The sequence below is a fragment of the Pinus tabuliformis genome, chromosome J, assembly GCF_031772625.1.
Source record: "Pinus tabuliformis cultivar Carrire ecotype Pingquan chromosome J, CPIR1, whole genome shotgun sequence".
NCBI lineage: Eukaryota > Viridiplantae > Streptophyta > Pinopsida > Pinales > Pinaceae > Pinus > Pinus tabuliformis.
In genome coordinates this window covers 119,905,803-119,921,565 of record NC_142295.1, presented here as the reverse complement: position 1 = coordinate 119,921,565, position 15,763 = coordinate 119,905,803, and the positions used below count along the sequence as shown (strand labels likewise).

General features: G+C 36.1%; 1 pseudogene; it reads right to left on the bottom strand.

Annotated features, from left to right (window-relative positions):
* Positions 1-2,435: 2,435 nt before the first annotated feature.
* LOC149225853 (glutamate synthase 1 [NADH], chloroplastic pseudogene) overlaps positions 2,436-15,763 on the bottom strand; it is a 39,590-nt pseudogene continuing 26,262 nt past the window's right edge.

The window sequence follows — 15,763 nt, the reverse complement described above, 5'->3', positions numbered from 1 at the left end:
ATCACTTCTTGAATCTCTCCTTAGCTGCCTGCAATTGTTTATAACAGGTAGCCCTACATTCCTCATATCTCCTTTAACATCGTTCTCTGCATTCCTTCTCAACATTCCGAATGACAGTGTTTTCTTTAGGGTCAAAATGGCTTCTTCTAGGAGGGTAAACCACTATATTGTCTCCTGATAAACCATTACAAACATAATCACTTATGTCCCCTTCCAACTCTAGGGTAACACCTGAACAAAGGAATTCCCCAAGGATCTGACCTACATTGCCTGTTATTTTACAAGAATCATGTCTGTGGGTAAACCTATCATATTGTATCTTTTTGTAACTTCATGGCTAGGCATCATACCAAAAGCTCTATTGACATTCGTTATGGGCATATCCATGTAAGAAGGTACACTTTTCTCTAGAGTTTCTTTTGAAACCATGATCAGCTCTTGGTCCAAGGCCATATCTAGAACATAATCTTGGGTCTAAACACAATATTGAGCAACTTCTGGGCGAATCTCCACTGCAGGCCAAAGTAGCAAAGAAAGATTAACATTTTCAAGCTTCTTATTATTGTCTATAACCACTTTATCCATATCTAGCATATTTTCATGGATGACCATCTCCTTTGCAATTTTGAAACCCATGTTGAACATAAGTTCACAAACCTCTTTGGCAAGCATGGAGAATAATTAATGATATGTTATGGTTCTCCTGGTTACGTTGTGCTTATCAATAAAAACTTAGAGTTTTTTATCACCTTAGAAGCAACTTTGATGCTTAGAAAAATATAGCTTACCTATTCTAGTCCAAGAAATCCCATTGCTAAGAAAACAAGTTTTGATTCTATAATCCAGTTTTGCTAAGAAAACATAATATGTCCAATTATGCTCTGGAGCCTGAACCTTAATCTTGATGACAAGGATACCGGCTCTGAGTACAAATTATGAAGAATGGTAAACAACCACCCTAATTTTGTAGCCATAATAGCTTGGGGTTTCTTTCCAGGAACTTTCTTTGTTGTTTGTTTTAAAGGCAGAAGTTTTGGTGGCATTGACATTTCAGCCACTAACTTTGGTGGTATTGTCATTTGAAGCACTCTAATAGTTGTTTGATTTACAAGCTTTCCATTTTCTAGCACACCATTTTTTCCATTAGTATCTTCTTCCCAATTATTTGGTTCACCTTTTTCTAGCACAACTGACATCACTTCCAAAGGTTTGCATTTTTTGAATGCAAGAAGTTTGTCGAGAGAATGCAAAGAAGTCTTCAACTCTTCAACTTCAACTCTCTTCTTTTGTGTTTGTAGCAAACACCCTGTGCCATCCATCTCTTCTCATTGAAGAGAATTTATTGTTTCCCTGTATTGATCAATTAAATTTAATCATTTTTTGGCTCTTTCATGCACTTGTTGCTAAAAGTTGTTAATATCAATTTCCCTTGTTGCAACTTTTGTATGAAAATATTATAATTTCTCATCATTTCTCGGAGCCAGCCTTTTTTCTTCCATACAAATTAGTGTAGCATTATACTGATTCTCCTAGGTCTTCAATAAATTCACTTCAGTGCATAGCTCTATAATATTTTTGACCATGAATTCCATTTCACCAGACATGAACTCAAAATGTTCTTGCAACTCTGCAAAATATCTCTTTTCCTCATCTCTCAAATGCCTCTCTTCTTCAATTTTTCTAAGCAAATAATGAATGTTTTCCTTGGCTTCATTCAATTCGAATTGGAAGTCAATTTTTTCCCTCATCCAATGACGTTGAACACTCTCATTTTTCTCCATCCCATTTTCTAACTGAGCTAGCCTAACATTATGTAAATTCAACTAGGCCCTTAATCACTCCACTTTAGTGTTAAACTTTCTATTTTTCTGGTTCAGTAATCCCTTTTCACTGACCATCAAATCAGGTTTTGTTTGCAGCTCTGCAACGTTGCTGTCCAAATTTCCCTTTTCAGAAATCCACAATTGTTTCTCTTCAAGTAATTCTTGTTTCCTTTCCATATTCAATCTGGATTCCAATTCAATCTTTTCTGCTCTAGATTGAACTAAGAGCCTTTCATTTTCCATTTCCATCTCCTCAATTTATTTCTCATAGGAATCTAATGAAGATAAAATGTTCTCCTTGTCAATATTCCATGCTTACTCTGCCCTTTGACTGCTCTTACTGATCTCCTCAGTCCCCTGTCTTGCTGCTACAATCTGTGATGAAAGCTCATCTTTTTCCAATTTCCAACCTGTATATGCTGCCTCTAATTCTGCATATATCACCTCAATTTTACCACTCAATTGCAAAACAACAGATTCTGGATTTCTCATATCACAAACCAACACTGTGAAGTCCTTTTCTTTCTAAAAAATTGACTTCTTGAATCTCTCCTCAGCTTCCTGCAATTGTTTAGAAAAGGTAGCCCTACATTCCTCATCTCTCCTTTGACATCATTCTCTGCATTCCTTCTCAACATTCCCAATGACAATGTTTTCTTTAGGATCAAACTGGCTTCTTCTAGGAGGGTAAACCACTATCTTGTCTCCTGATAAACCCTTACAAAAATAATCACTTATGTCCCCTAACGACTCTAAGGTAACACTTGAACAAAGGAATTCCCCGAGGATCTGACCTGCACTGCCTATTATTTCACAAGAATCGTGTGTATGGGTAAACCTGTCATATTGTATCTTTTTGTAACTTCATGGCTAGGCATCGTACCAAAAGCTCTATTGACATTCATTATGGGCATCTCCATGTAAGAAGGTATACCTTTCTCTAGAGTTTCCTTTGAAATCATGATCAACTCTTGGTCCAAGGCCATATCTAGATCATAATCTTGGGCCTGAACACAATATTGAGCAACTTTTAGGTGAATTTCCACTGTAGGCCAAAGTAGCAAAGAGAGGTCAACATTTTCAAGCTTCTCATTATTGTCTATAACCTCTTTATCCATATCTAGCATATCTGCATGGTCGACCATATCCTTTACAATTTTGAAACCCATCTCAAACATAAGTTCACAAACCTCTTCGGCAAGCATGAAGAAGAATTGATGACATGTTCTGGTTCTCCTGCAATATTTTCCCCTGAAATAGGATCCTGAGTAGCAATACCTAGCAGACATGTGCTTTTGTGACATTTGTGCATCATGATGCAACCTAGACGGATAAGGGGTGATGTACTAAAATCAAAGTCTTTTGCACCAAGGAGAGAAACTATGACAACATCTCTTCGGTTTTTCAATTGACCGTATGTTTGTATAGCTATACGAAAACACAAGTCACTAGCCAGCAATCTCTGATGAGTCTCGGCTAGCCTAAGTTCCCATGGAAGCCAAATGTTTTTTATTCCTGCCTAGCAAGATGCTCCAGTACGAACATCATATCATGAAATAAATACATGATTTGTATGGCCCTTTACTACACCACCTGCTATCACTCCATCTACAGCTTTAGAGACAAAATTTATTTTGATTCTAGCTCTTCGATTAGGATTCTACAACAAAATCCATCAAAATAGTCAGATACATCTTTCTCACTTTCCATCAATGCAAACCTCATATCTTGAACATGAAACCTTACAAGATGCAAAGGCCCCCAACGTTTCGTTCAGAGGAAAGTAGATGGTTTTGACCAACTTTAGTTGACGGTCCTTTTAGTAGGTGTACATTTCATTGTTCAGGCTAACAAACATTGGAAATTGTGTGTGGTTCAAGAAAAGAGGGATTGGGAAGAAAGATAATACTCAAAGAATCCTCCAAATTCCAGACATCCAGAACAAGCACATCAAATTATAGTCTACAATTTAGATGAAAGTTGTGCCTATGCATTTCATGTCAGAAAAAATGGCCCTACTAGTATTTAAGCATAAATTATGAAATGAATTTTGCACAGATTAGTTGATAGAACTACATATAAATTTCAGGAACAAAGCCTTCTAATCTTCAACTGGAATGCCCAACCCATCTCCTTCTAGGATATCCCAAGGCATGCCAAATTCTTAGACCATTGTAAGAACTGAATAAAAATAAAATAACACATAACAGAACAATGTGTACATATTCTTTAAAAAGTAAAATAAAAATTCTTCCTTTAAGTCATTACTCTATAATTTCCTTAAAATCATAAATAAGTTGTGCTAGATCTTCAACGGAATAAATATCGATATGTGGAGGGATAATAATCCCCACATTAGTAGTTGAGTTTCTTGTAAACAACAATATCACCAATGAATTTATGGCCATGAATTTCACCACCCTCACCAGGCTTTGCACCCTGTAGAGGAACATTTAAAATAAATGTTAATAGAAAATATCTAGTCTAATGTAGGAAGGAGCCTTCACATGAATGCCTGAAAGTATACCATGCACAAAACATAATAAGCCTAACAACATGTCTTGGCAGTAAGTGAAAATTGTGATGTTATCTTAGAAGATGTTCTCTCCCAAACCACCACCAATATCGTCTGTGAAGTTCCTTCATGTCTAAAGAAAATAAAAATGAGAAGTTGGTCAAATGGCCAATGGAGCAGCCTCCATCATAGATGGAATTCTCAAACTCCAACCAACAAGCATTTCCTGATGGTATCCTGTTAAAACCACAAACAACTGTTAAAAGGAAACCTCTTCAACTCCTGTCCAACACCCGAAGCATCTATGGTCTACCCTTTTACCAAGAAATATATCTAAGGTACATGCATATACAATCTATGATGAAAGATATATAATCTAATGAGAAATAGAGATTTAATGTCTGGTTTTAATTTCAACAAGAAAAATTAATCACCTGGCAAATTCCATTCTTTACACACATAAATGTAATAAGGAAAACTGAAAGCACTATCATCATATCAATGCACATACCATTTCATTCCTAGAATTGGCTTCATAGAACCTACGGATCTCAACCAAAGTACCTCGTAGACCACAAAGACTGTTGTTGTTGCTGTTTAGGCAAAAACACCTTCCTTTCACGTTGCTGCTATTGCTGGCGTTCTATTGAAATTGATGTTTCATCACATGTAATTATTGATCTTGGCATATTGGCATACTTGGAACTTGCTTGTCTGGAAAAGGAAATTTCACTACATCACTGATTAGATTGTCACTAGTAGGTAAAAGAGGATAGCCTAGTTGAGATATTTGAATCATTTCTCTCTCCATCATTTGATGGTGTTTATCCATCCACCCAGCTGTAATCATCCATTTGGGCATGTTCATTTCTCTGAACTATCTATTCACTTACATAAGTGACTCCAGGATTAGAGTGCAATAAATAAGCCTTGGAACTATCTGGCAGTCTTGAAGGTACAGGACCAAAGCCAGGAGGAGGTCCAAAATGATGAACAGGTTTATTCACATGTCCTTTTTAATGTTTAGTTTAGGGGTGTTTGTCAGCTTGGTAGTTATACTAGTTTTGGTAGTTGTTGTATCAGCCTTGGATAGTGTTCATGAATCAAAGTTTGTTACATGAGGTTCACTGGAGATTTTTGGTTGACTGGAATTCGCTTGAACCATGGCTTATGAAAAATCATTGGAAACTCGCTTGTCTGACATGCCAGAAACAACAGTACTCATAGAGACTACAAGTGGAGTTGATGAATAAAAACTTTGAGAAGGAATCCAATTTGAATGTGTAGAAACAGAATCAACTTTTCCCAGAGTACTAGAAGGAAGCTCTGACTTTAATAAAGATCCATTTTCTTGAAAATGATGACCAAGATTCAAGTTTGTCATCCCATTAAAAATAAGTGTTTCATCATCTTTATACCATGTAGGATGGAGATGATTTATCTGTTCATTAGATTGTTGACTAAAATTTCCAAAGCCGGTGAAACCTGCATGACAGTTAAAAAATGGTGCAGTGTAATTTTTCATACCCCAACTTTCAGGACAACTGGTTAACCCAATAGTAGACGTTCCAATACCAATTGACCAATGATCATAAAAACTTGCAAAACTTTCAAATTATTGGGAAACTTCATGGGGAGTTGCATGTGCCCCCAAAGAAAGGTCTGTCTAGTGGTCAATGTTTTAGAATACCCAGAAATCTATATTGGCAAGTTAGTTGAACGAGGGAAATTGGAGAAGGTTTCTTGAGGTTCTTGAGGAAGACACAATGGAGTCAAATTCTGAATACTTAAAGATGCAACAGGGTTATGTTGTGAATTTGAAACAATATTTAACTCTCTAAATTCTTTTCTGTTGTAGTGGGTTTAAAGACAATTTCTTCATTTTCTTCTTATTTATCTAAATATTCCTTCACAATAGTAACTCCTAAAGCACATAACATGATTTTTTCAGATGAAGAAGCTTCTTCCTTTGCAAAATTGGATACCGTCTCTCGTGGAACATTATCAAATTTATTCATGGAATTAGAGACTTTAGGGTTTACAACTTCTGACTGGTCTTCAATCTTGCATTCAGGAACCTCTCCAGCAATACAAAACTTCATCAAGTCTGCATCAAAATATATTCCATACCTTCTATATTCTACTACATTTACAACAGTCTTTGCAGCTTCTAGACTCATTTGAACCAGAATGATCTTTTCTTTTTTTCCAGCAAATCCACTCTAAGAATGTCGCTTGGAAAAATATAGAGCAAGTTGTGTTCGGCCAAAGGCAGAAATCCCCTCATTTCAAAATCCTCCCACAATGCAACACCTCCTCCTCTCGCTTCCTCCTCATTGTACCTCTTAGGAGTAGAAAATGCAATATCACCTTCCACCCTACTTCCATTGGAATCTTGGTGAAGACATGCAAATACCAAAAGTTTGTCAAGTAATATGACCCAATGACTCCAGAAAGATGATCTTTCTCTGGATTGCTTCTCTTTAACATCATTACATGCTACAATATATGGTCTGTGAGGCAACCATTCCATAAAAACTAGTGTTGCTGGCAAATATGGACTAGAGGAAACATCATCTAATTTCTCACATTTGCTAATTATGTGCCCCGCAAAGTCAAAAGCAGTAGTAAAAGAATTCTGAAGTAGAACAAATCGTTGCAAAATTTCCTTATAAGACATAATTTTTTTTAGTTTCACTAATATTATGAACTTTGACGATTATAATTGACACAATCTGAAGAACCAGAAGTCCACTAAAAGTCGAGCCATTGACCAATGTATCCAAACCAATCCCCATTCTGAAATGAGTTCAGGTTTGGTAAGCTCCCCAAACTCATTTATTGCAGAGGAACAAACTTCATCAAATGTCTCGAGGTTGGCAATTAAAAATATTTGAAATTTATAAGTAAAGGGGCATCTATGAACTAGGAAAACACCAAACACAATGTCAAAATTGGCTTGAAAAGTTGAAATCTTGAAACAAAGCATACCTTGTGCATGTAAAGAGAATCCCATTAAGGTGAATGAAATGAATTTTAAAAGCTTTTTTAATCTCTAAAATATTAAATTGTTTTATATTTGATATGATTTCACCTTGGTCTTGACCCTTAAGGGGAAACCTCCCATCCTCTCTCTCTTCCTCTCCCATTAACACCATTTGTAAGGGTCTGCTTGGTTACCGATACTTCCATCTAAGGAAGTAATTGAGAATAGCGTTCATGATTATGTAGAAACACAAATCAAAATAAATCCTCAATAGATGAAATAAATGAGCAAGCAAAATGCTCTTATCATACACTATGGAAGAATAAAGGCCAAACTAAAATTTGAAATTCTCCTAAGATATTAATCGGCATGCACAAAATTGGCTCTAATAATAAATTGTTCAATACAAGAGAATCAACAATTTGTAAAATTGATGTACAATAATAAAATGTTTGATATGGAGAAAGATCCACCATCTCTGATTCATGTAACAAACTTTTGTTCTTGCAAGTTAACGAGTAACAATAAACTTTAAGAGACTAAAAACATAACACACTAAATGAACATACCACTTCCTACCATTGCCCTTGAACACCTAGGTGAAGAGCCATACCAGATAAAAATTATATTCATTGTAATCAGATTTACTTCAAAGAAAAAAAGATGAATACCTTGTCAAATATATAATCAAATTGTATATTGATGTTGAGAATGGAATTTCAACTACCAAGCTTCAAAAATACTAATAGACTGCAACAAGTTCATCTCCCATGTATGTTGTCAGTATTGCAAGATGGAAACCACAAACAACAAAGTGACACAATACAAGTTGAAAGTGCTATAGCTCAATGTTGGAAAATATTTTGATACCAATATGATTTAATAGTATAAAGATAAATTAATTTTAGAATAGGTGTTGTAGTAATATAACAATAATATGTCCAGTTACTTCCCATAGAAAATTAATAGTTTAGTTTTCTTAATTTGGAGGAAGATTTAGATAAACTAAGACAGACTAACAAGAATAGACCCACAAATTGAGATCAAACATGATGATGGTAATTTCCAATTGATGGCCAAAGTGAGGCAGCGTGCACATAGTAGCTTGTTGCAACTGAAAAATCATAGCCTAAAGATTCCCCTTCTCTATAAAGTTCCTTATAGATTATTTTCTTTATGAGACACCAAATAATGAGCCTAGAATTTAAGAGAACCCTACAAAGACTACTTTCTGAGAGATCATCACTGATTATTGAGGTTTTATATGGATTTTATAAGTCTTGGGGTCAATTTTACAAGCTTTCTTGTGCTAGTCTAGCTTATCACTGACTAGAAAATTTAGCAGGCAGAAAATGTAGCTAGACTCAAAATGGCTGAAAGTTACAAGGAAATTAAAGTATTTCACAAAATTATTATTATTATCAGTAAAGGAAACTTCTTCCTTGGTTGGTGGTGCATGAAAGATAATAAATTTCACCCTATCCTGCTTATCATTTTCACTTCGAAAAAAGAATCAAGCAATTCAAATTTATCTTAAAAGGTGAAACTAAGACCAGATGGAACAATGGAATGGAAAATGTTGGTATTTTGGGTTTTCATAACAACAACAATGAAAAGTCTAGTTTTTTCTCATGTTATGGGAAAAAGGGAAAACCAATCTGGGCTCACAGTACTTTGAATTCTTATTAGTTTGTGGTTAGTTCTTTCCAGTTAGCTTATGAATTTTCAGATCTAGAATAAAGAAGCAGTTTAGTGAGTGCCTTTAAGTTTCATCTTTCTAGGATTCATAGTTACGGATTTGTTTACCATATAGTGAAAATGTTAGAAATGGCATCCTTCAGTTCATGAATTTCCCAGATAAGAAGTCATGATTATATTGTACAAAGTCATTTATGAATCTGTCAACATTTTCGAAAGACAATAAAATATTTGTGGTATCACATTTCAATTTATCACAATGATTTTAGTTCACCATTAATTTAAACCTTGAGGATGAAATGAAACTACAATAAAGAATAATTTTTCCTCATAGAAATGTCCTCCAAGTTGACAAATGACACAACAAATATTTCATTTTTTTTACTAGTTTTCTCAAAATGAAATGGCATCAACATGTTTACATTTAGATTCTATATGCCAAATATTATATGTCGATGATTAATAAGAGATATTACAAAATCTAAAATGGGAGGCAATGACGAGAACCAATGAAATTAAAATTGCATTGCAACTGTTGTTGCTTTAGCCCCATTATCACATATTCAAGGCTTAGTCATTTTTTAAAGGAATAGAGAATAAGATCCTTCAGTTAGAACAAATCATAGAAAAATACCCAATTATTACATAATAATTAAAGTATCGAATACGTATGCTTCACCTGTGTTATCTCAAAATCAGACCCTGGAAGGCTGCTGACCAGGAAGACTTCAAGTAACTGTTTCAAACCAATCTTTTGACTAAGGTTTAGCCTCCTTAGCCTGAGAGGGCTCTCTCAAAAGGTTATTGATTTTGATTAAAAAATAAGAGGGCTAACTCTTGTGAAATAACAGTGACAAATATGAAGGTTGGACAAACATTACATAAGTTTCCATTGGGCCTATGGAGTCAATAAAACCTCAGCAAATAATGATACAGCCTTTACATAGAAGTCAGGGCATGTGGCATTTAAATGTTCAAAACACAACTCTTATAAAACCACAGTTCATGAATGTGTACAGGAAATCAGAGCAGCATAAGTGAATTCTGAGTGATTACACATCTATGCAACTGTAAAATAAATCAAGGATAAAGTAAAACCACACATCTTGAACATAGAAACACTTTATGAATCCTGAGAAGAAAAGCAGTTCTATTATATTACTGAACTCTGTCTTTCTACATAAGCCAAAACAGTACTCTGTTTTATAAAATCTCCAACCCTCATTACATAGATGTTCCAGCTATATATAGAATCCTTATTCTAACTACTTCGAGCTTCCTCCTCCAGCATGAGGGGAACTCAATAACTGCCTCTAATGACACCTATTAGCTATTGAACTAACTAATAAATACAATAAGGAACTGACTGTAGTGTTTAAGAGTTCTAAATTAACTATGACTCTAACTCCATTTTGCATGCATAATGACTTCTTCTTATTCTCTGACACCTGGTCCTCTTTCGACTTGGCTGAGCTGGATGTTTAATACTCCACAGTGATCTTGAACGCTGAACCTTTCAACTGCTCAGAAGTATTAGGAGATTTCCCTTACTTCTCGGCTCCAGTTTTCCTCAAAATGCTCGAATGTACCAAGCATGTTTCTAGCCTTTAATAACCCATAATATGGAACACTGCCACGTTCTGGATGTGTTGTGAGCTGCATCGATTGACATGTGTGCAAGCAAAAGGTCCTTGTATGCAAAAGATTTGCTACCTCTTGAACAGTGACAACGGGGATATCACAGAACTTTAAAAATGGGTTGAAATATTCCACCTTTTTAAATCCTCCACCTGTCTTGTTTTGATTGGCTATTGTCGTTCCCGCTGATATCTTGTATACCCTTTTGGCGTTTCCTTTTCAAAATTTCCGCTCAAAATACAAAACTGCCTGTTCTGTGTTAAAATCATCACCTTCAGCAGTTTCGTAGCGCGCTACGAAACTGCTGAATTATTTAAGCAGCTTGCCTTTGGCCCGAGACCTTCAGGTCTTCAATCTTCTTCTTCAGAGCTTTATTCTCAGCCCTTAATTGCATATTTATTTTTCTAATGAACTGGGCCTCTTTGATGGCTGGTACTGTCCACGTGTGAAATTGTGCATGGCCATCAACTACTGAATTCAACTGATTTTGAAAGGTTTCAGTCCCTTTCCACAGAGCTTTACGATAATTTGTATACACATCTGCATGTTTTCTAACTGCTTGCTTCAATTTGGCAATCTCATATTTGGCTGCTTCTAATTGGCTCTTTATGACTGCTATATTATCTTCTTGAGATGTGATGATTGTTCTGCTTGCATTATTTTGCCTAACTTTCTCGATTGCCTCTATTTTTGACATCGCTTCTTTTACTTGCTTCCTTGTAATAGGTCTTCTAGGTTTTACAATGAATTCTTCACCTGGCTCATCGAACTTGAGCTTTTTTGAGGCTTTAGACTTCTTGGCAGTTTCTGGTGATGACTGTGTCAAATCAATATGGACTGGTTCAAACTGCTCGAATTCAATGGCCTGTAATAAATCATTCAAGCTTGCCTTGGATGTTGGGCTCTCTTCAACAGCTATGGCTTTACCCTTTTCCTTATTTATTTGACCTCTTGTCCTTACCCTTGAGACTGCTTCAGATCTGCTTGTTTCAGGTGTAGTCTTCTTATCCTGAGTTTTTTCCTTTGTTGATTTCTGAGGTTGTTCTTGAATGATTAGTGGCTTCATTGGTTTTCTTGGCTGTGACTTGTTTTGCTTTTTGGCTCTTGCTTCTTTTTGAAGTTCAGCTATTGTGAGTTCTCTGACTGGTTGTGGAGTAAGGCCAGTCTTGCTTTGGAATCCAGCCATGAAAATAAATGAATTCCAGTCCCTGCCTATCTTTTGGAGGCCATCTAAAACTAACAACTTAATCAAACCATGATGAAATAAAGAGGTTTCACAGTCCTCTTTCCTTAACTGCACCTTGTCACACATCTTACTCAAACTGCGAAATAGGTAAAAAGGAATGTCTATGGAAACTTTCCCAGTGAAATGTAAAAGAAATTTGAAATGGTAAGAATAGACCTTATTGTACCTTCCTTCACAGGTCAAGTATTTTTGAATGCAGGTGAGAAGAAGAGCATAATGTTCCTTGACATAATTTCTGGGCACTGCTTTTGTTAAGTCTTCATTTACATATGCCTCCTTTAAAAATTCTTTACAAGGGTTCATATCAGACTTAAAATTTTTAAACCATTCTTCCCGTCCTCTTGGGATCTCTGTCACAGCAGCTATGGCTTTTGGAGAAACTTGGACTTCTAACATAGCTATCTTTGAATTTAAACCAGTGAAGTTTAGCGCAAATTCTTTGGTTACCTGCGCATGTCCTCCTTGTAGCTTCTTGCAAAAGTTCCAGCAGCCGGCATCTTTGAACGCTTTCTTCACGCCTTCATCCCTCAACGCTATATCCAAGCCCTCAGGTTCAGTCCTCTGGCATTTACCGGATCTGTGCTCTTTTCTCTCCATTTTCCTTTCAAAATCTTCACACACACAGAGTCTAACAGCTTCAGTTGCAATGGTAGTTCAGTTCCTTTTAATTCAGCCTCGCTTGAAAACAGCCTCGCTTGAAATCCAAATTCTTTGTCACTCATGCAGCACTTACGACTATCATTAAGTACATGCACGGTAAAATCCCTTAGGAATGATATTTCTGTGCATGTTGACAGAGCTAGTAGTGGGATAGTGGCAAATGAGTGTTCAAACGTGATACGAGAGGTACAAAAACTGACATGAGTGGACACAACTGATGACTCGGATAACAGACTTGACCTTTCAGGAAAGATTCGCTGCAAAAAGCACGAATCCATGATTTCGCAGCGCTGTTAGTTTGAAATTCTAATAATGCGCTGCGAAACGGCCTAATCATGACGCGCTGCGAAATTGCTAAACCATAATTGCGCTGCGAAACTGGCCAATGGGATTTATGCTGCGAAATCACTAAAAGACACGATGACTCGGACATGGATAAGACATGACTATGGAACAATGATGGATGAATTAGAACCAATGGGAGTCGAGTATGGTTTAAGTTAAGAACTTTAACATTCAAATCCTAAGTAAGAAAAAAAATGAAATCAACCTAACACAGACTTTTGCTATTGGACTAGGGCAGACGATTATATACATCAAATTTTTTTAGTTCTGAGTGATAACAACCTGAACTAAAAAAATGGATGTTGTGACATAGAAATGCTTAAAACCTGAGCCATTACCAAGGATGTTTTCCCCATCAAGGTTTGAGCAAATCTCATGCTAGTATTGTCAGTAAAGTTATTTTCTTCAACTAGTGGCAATGCCAAGAAGGGTTAGAAATAATAAACACTTCAAAAGCTTACAAATGCACATTGACAACTCCACCTTCTGCCTTCCACTGAATCTCATCGGCCTTAATATAGTTCCTCCCAAGAAACAGAGAACTAAAACAATTGTCAAATCAGAAAGCTAGTAAAGATTCACGATCTCGGTCATCCATGTGTCTATATCAACTAGCATTACCATCAACCAAAATTTTACCTAACTTGAGAGTAGATAAGTGCTAAATTTTATCATTAGATATTTTAATAAAATAAAACATGGTACAAATAGAAGGAATAAAAGATAATCGTAAACAAAGAAACAAAAGTAGGTTAGGAAGAATGCTAAAACCAATTTATCTATATAGAGAAACTTCACTGCCACATCTAATAAAAGAAATCAAATATAACCCAAGCATTTTGTTCAAATACGTTTTTTGTTTGGAAGTGCTTTGAAAAACATGCCTTGTAGAGCTGCACCATAAAGAGCATATTTCCTTTGCCTTAAGTGCCAGGCTTGGGGCTTTGTATTCACCTCCCTCCCAATATTTTAACCCAATATCATCCCTTTTATTTTCATACAATTCATGTGGGGCAGACCACGGTGAGAATGGAACCTAATGGATGCCTCTATTGACCTCAACTGTGAACCAATGCACCATTGACATTTAAAGTAGTTTTCAAGGACATAAATTTCAAAAGATAAAGTTGTTAGTAAAAGACAGAGTTTAAGATGAGAAAATATGAAGATGTCTATATTAGATTTCAGGCTATAGTACTTGAACTACCATATCATAAAATATGTCTTAAATGTTAAAAAAAACAAGTCACAAATCAATCTAGTTTGTACAGTAGATGCCACCATCCCTATTAGAATGAGGTTCATAAATTAGTAAGTGCCTATTCTTACAGCCTTCCAAAAGAAACCTTGAAACCTTGTTTTGTGCATGAGCTCACGTGAATGCATATAGTAGCGCATAATATCAGAGGAACATGTGATGGCTTAAGGGATAAACCTTGACGGGTGCAACTATCACCATGGATGGATAGTCCCCATCCCAGCCACACCACAGGGAGTAAAGGATATTTTTAAAACTTGAAGTTGGAATTAACCCATATATTCGGGAATTCCATATGATATATTTTACTAGTAAAAAAGCCTTTGAGGGGAGGTTTACACACTTTAGTTGATTAATCCCTACTAACTCAAACTCTAATTTGCTTCTAGATAAATATGAAAGAGAAAGAGACATATAAAGAAATAAGCACTTTATAGATATAAAGATTTAATGCATATGGTTAAAATTGTAGTTGTCCATCAACTCATATTATGTTAGAGGCCTTATCAAATCTATAGTTACACGATAATAAAATAAACAAACTTAGTGTGTAATAACCCAAAAATAGATATACATGCAAAATGTCGCTAATTATCACCATATATGTCAAAATTATAAATAATTGTTGATGTCATTATCGGAGGATCTACTACTTAAAAACAAGAATGGAGAAATCATTGGAGATCTTTCCCTTGTTGGTTTGTTTAAAATGTGGTAGAGAAATATCTCTTTCTCTTATGCCTTCAACATGCAAATTATAGCCCCAACAGAACCCTCCCATGCATCAAAACCTTAAGGATATTATTCTTCACTAGCTAGAGCTTGGTCCATCTCAAAGGTTGAAATTTCAAGCATAGTTGTAATATTCCTAATTAGCTATGGCTAATTGGAATATTCGATTTTGTTCGACTTTTGCATTTTATAGTTATTTGTAAATAAAAAGTGAGGAAGGGGGAACATAACTCACTTTAGAATAAAAAGTCACTTCCTAGGTAGCACAACATTGTGACTTAAGGGGTACCAAGGGGGCCAAAGGGGGACACAGAAATGGGGCCCACGCAGACACATGGAGAGACTACGCAAGACGGAAGGAACACATGGAAAGAAGGGGATCACGCAGGAGAAAGTGAGCCTAGGGCTTGTGAGAGGCAGAGAATATAAAATAGAGAGGAACCCCCTCATTTGGGATCATTCTGGTTATGAGCATTTGTGATAGTCATTTCGACTTAGAGCACGCTGGCTATTTAGCTAGTCTGCAGCACTGTTTAGTGCATTGAGTGTCTCCGTTCGGAGATCTCACCCTTAGCCCCAGGGGATTTTGAGTGCCTGCTCGAGCAAGGTATTTCCATTGGCATTCCAACAGTAGTTTCATCGGCATTTCAACAGCAGTTTCATCAGCTTTTCAGCAGTAGTTTCATCGGCGTCTTTGAGGAACCGCGCAGAACCCCAAAGGGGTGATTTTTGGGGGTCGGCCATTTCAGAAAATCTTTCTAGGTTTTTCTGGGATTTTTTAGTAGAGTCCAATTCCAGAGTTTCAACCTTTTCTGAGGAGGGGAGTAGCCTCAAATCCTCATTCGATTTCTAGTAGTAGCAA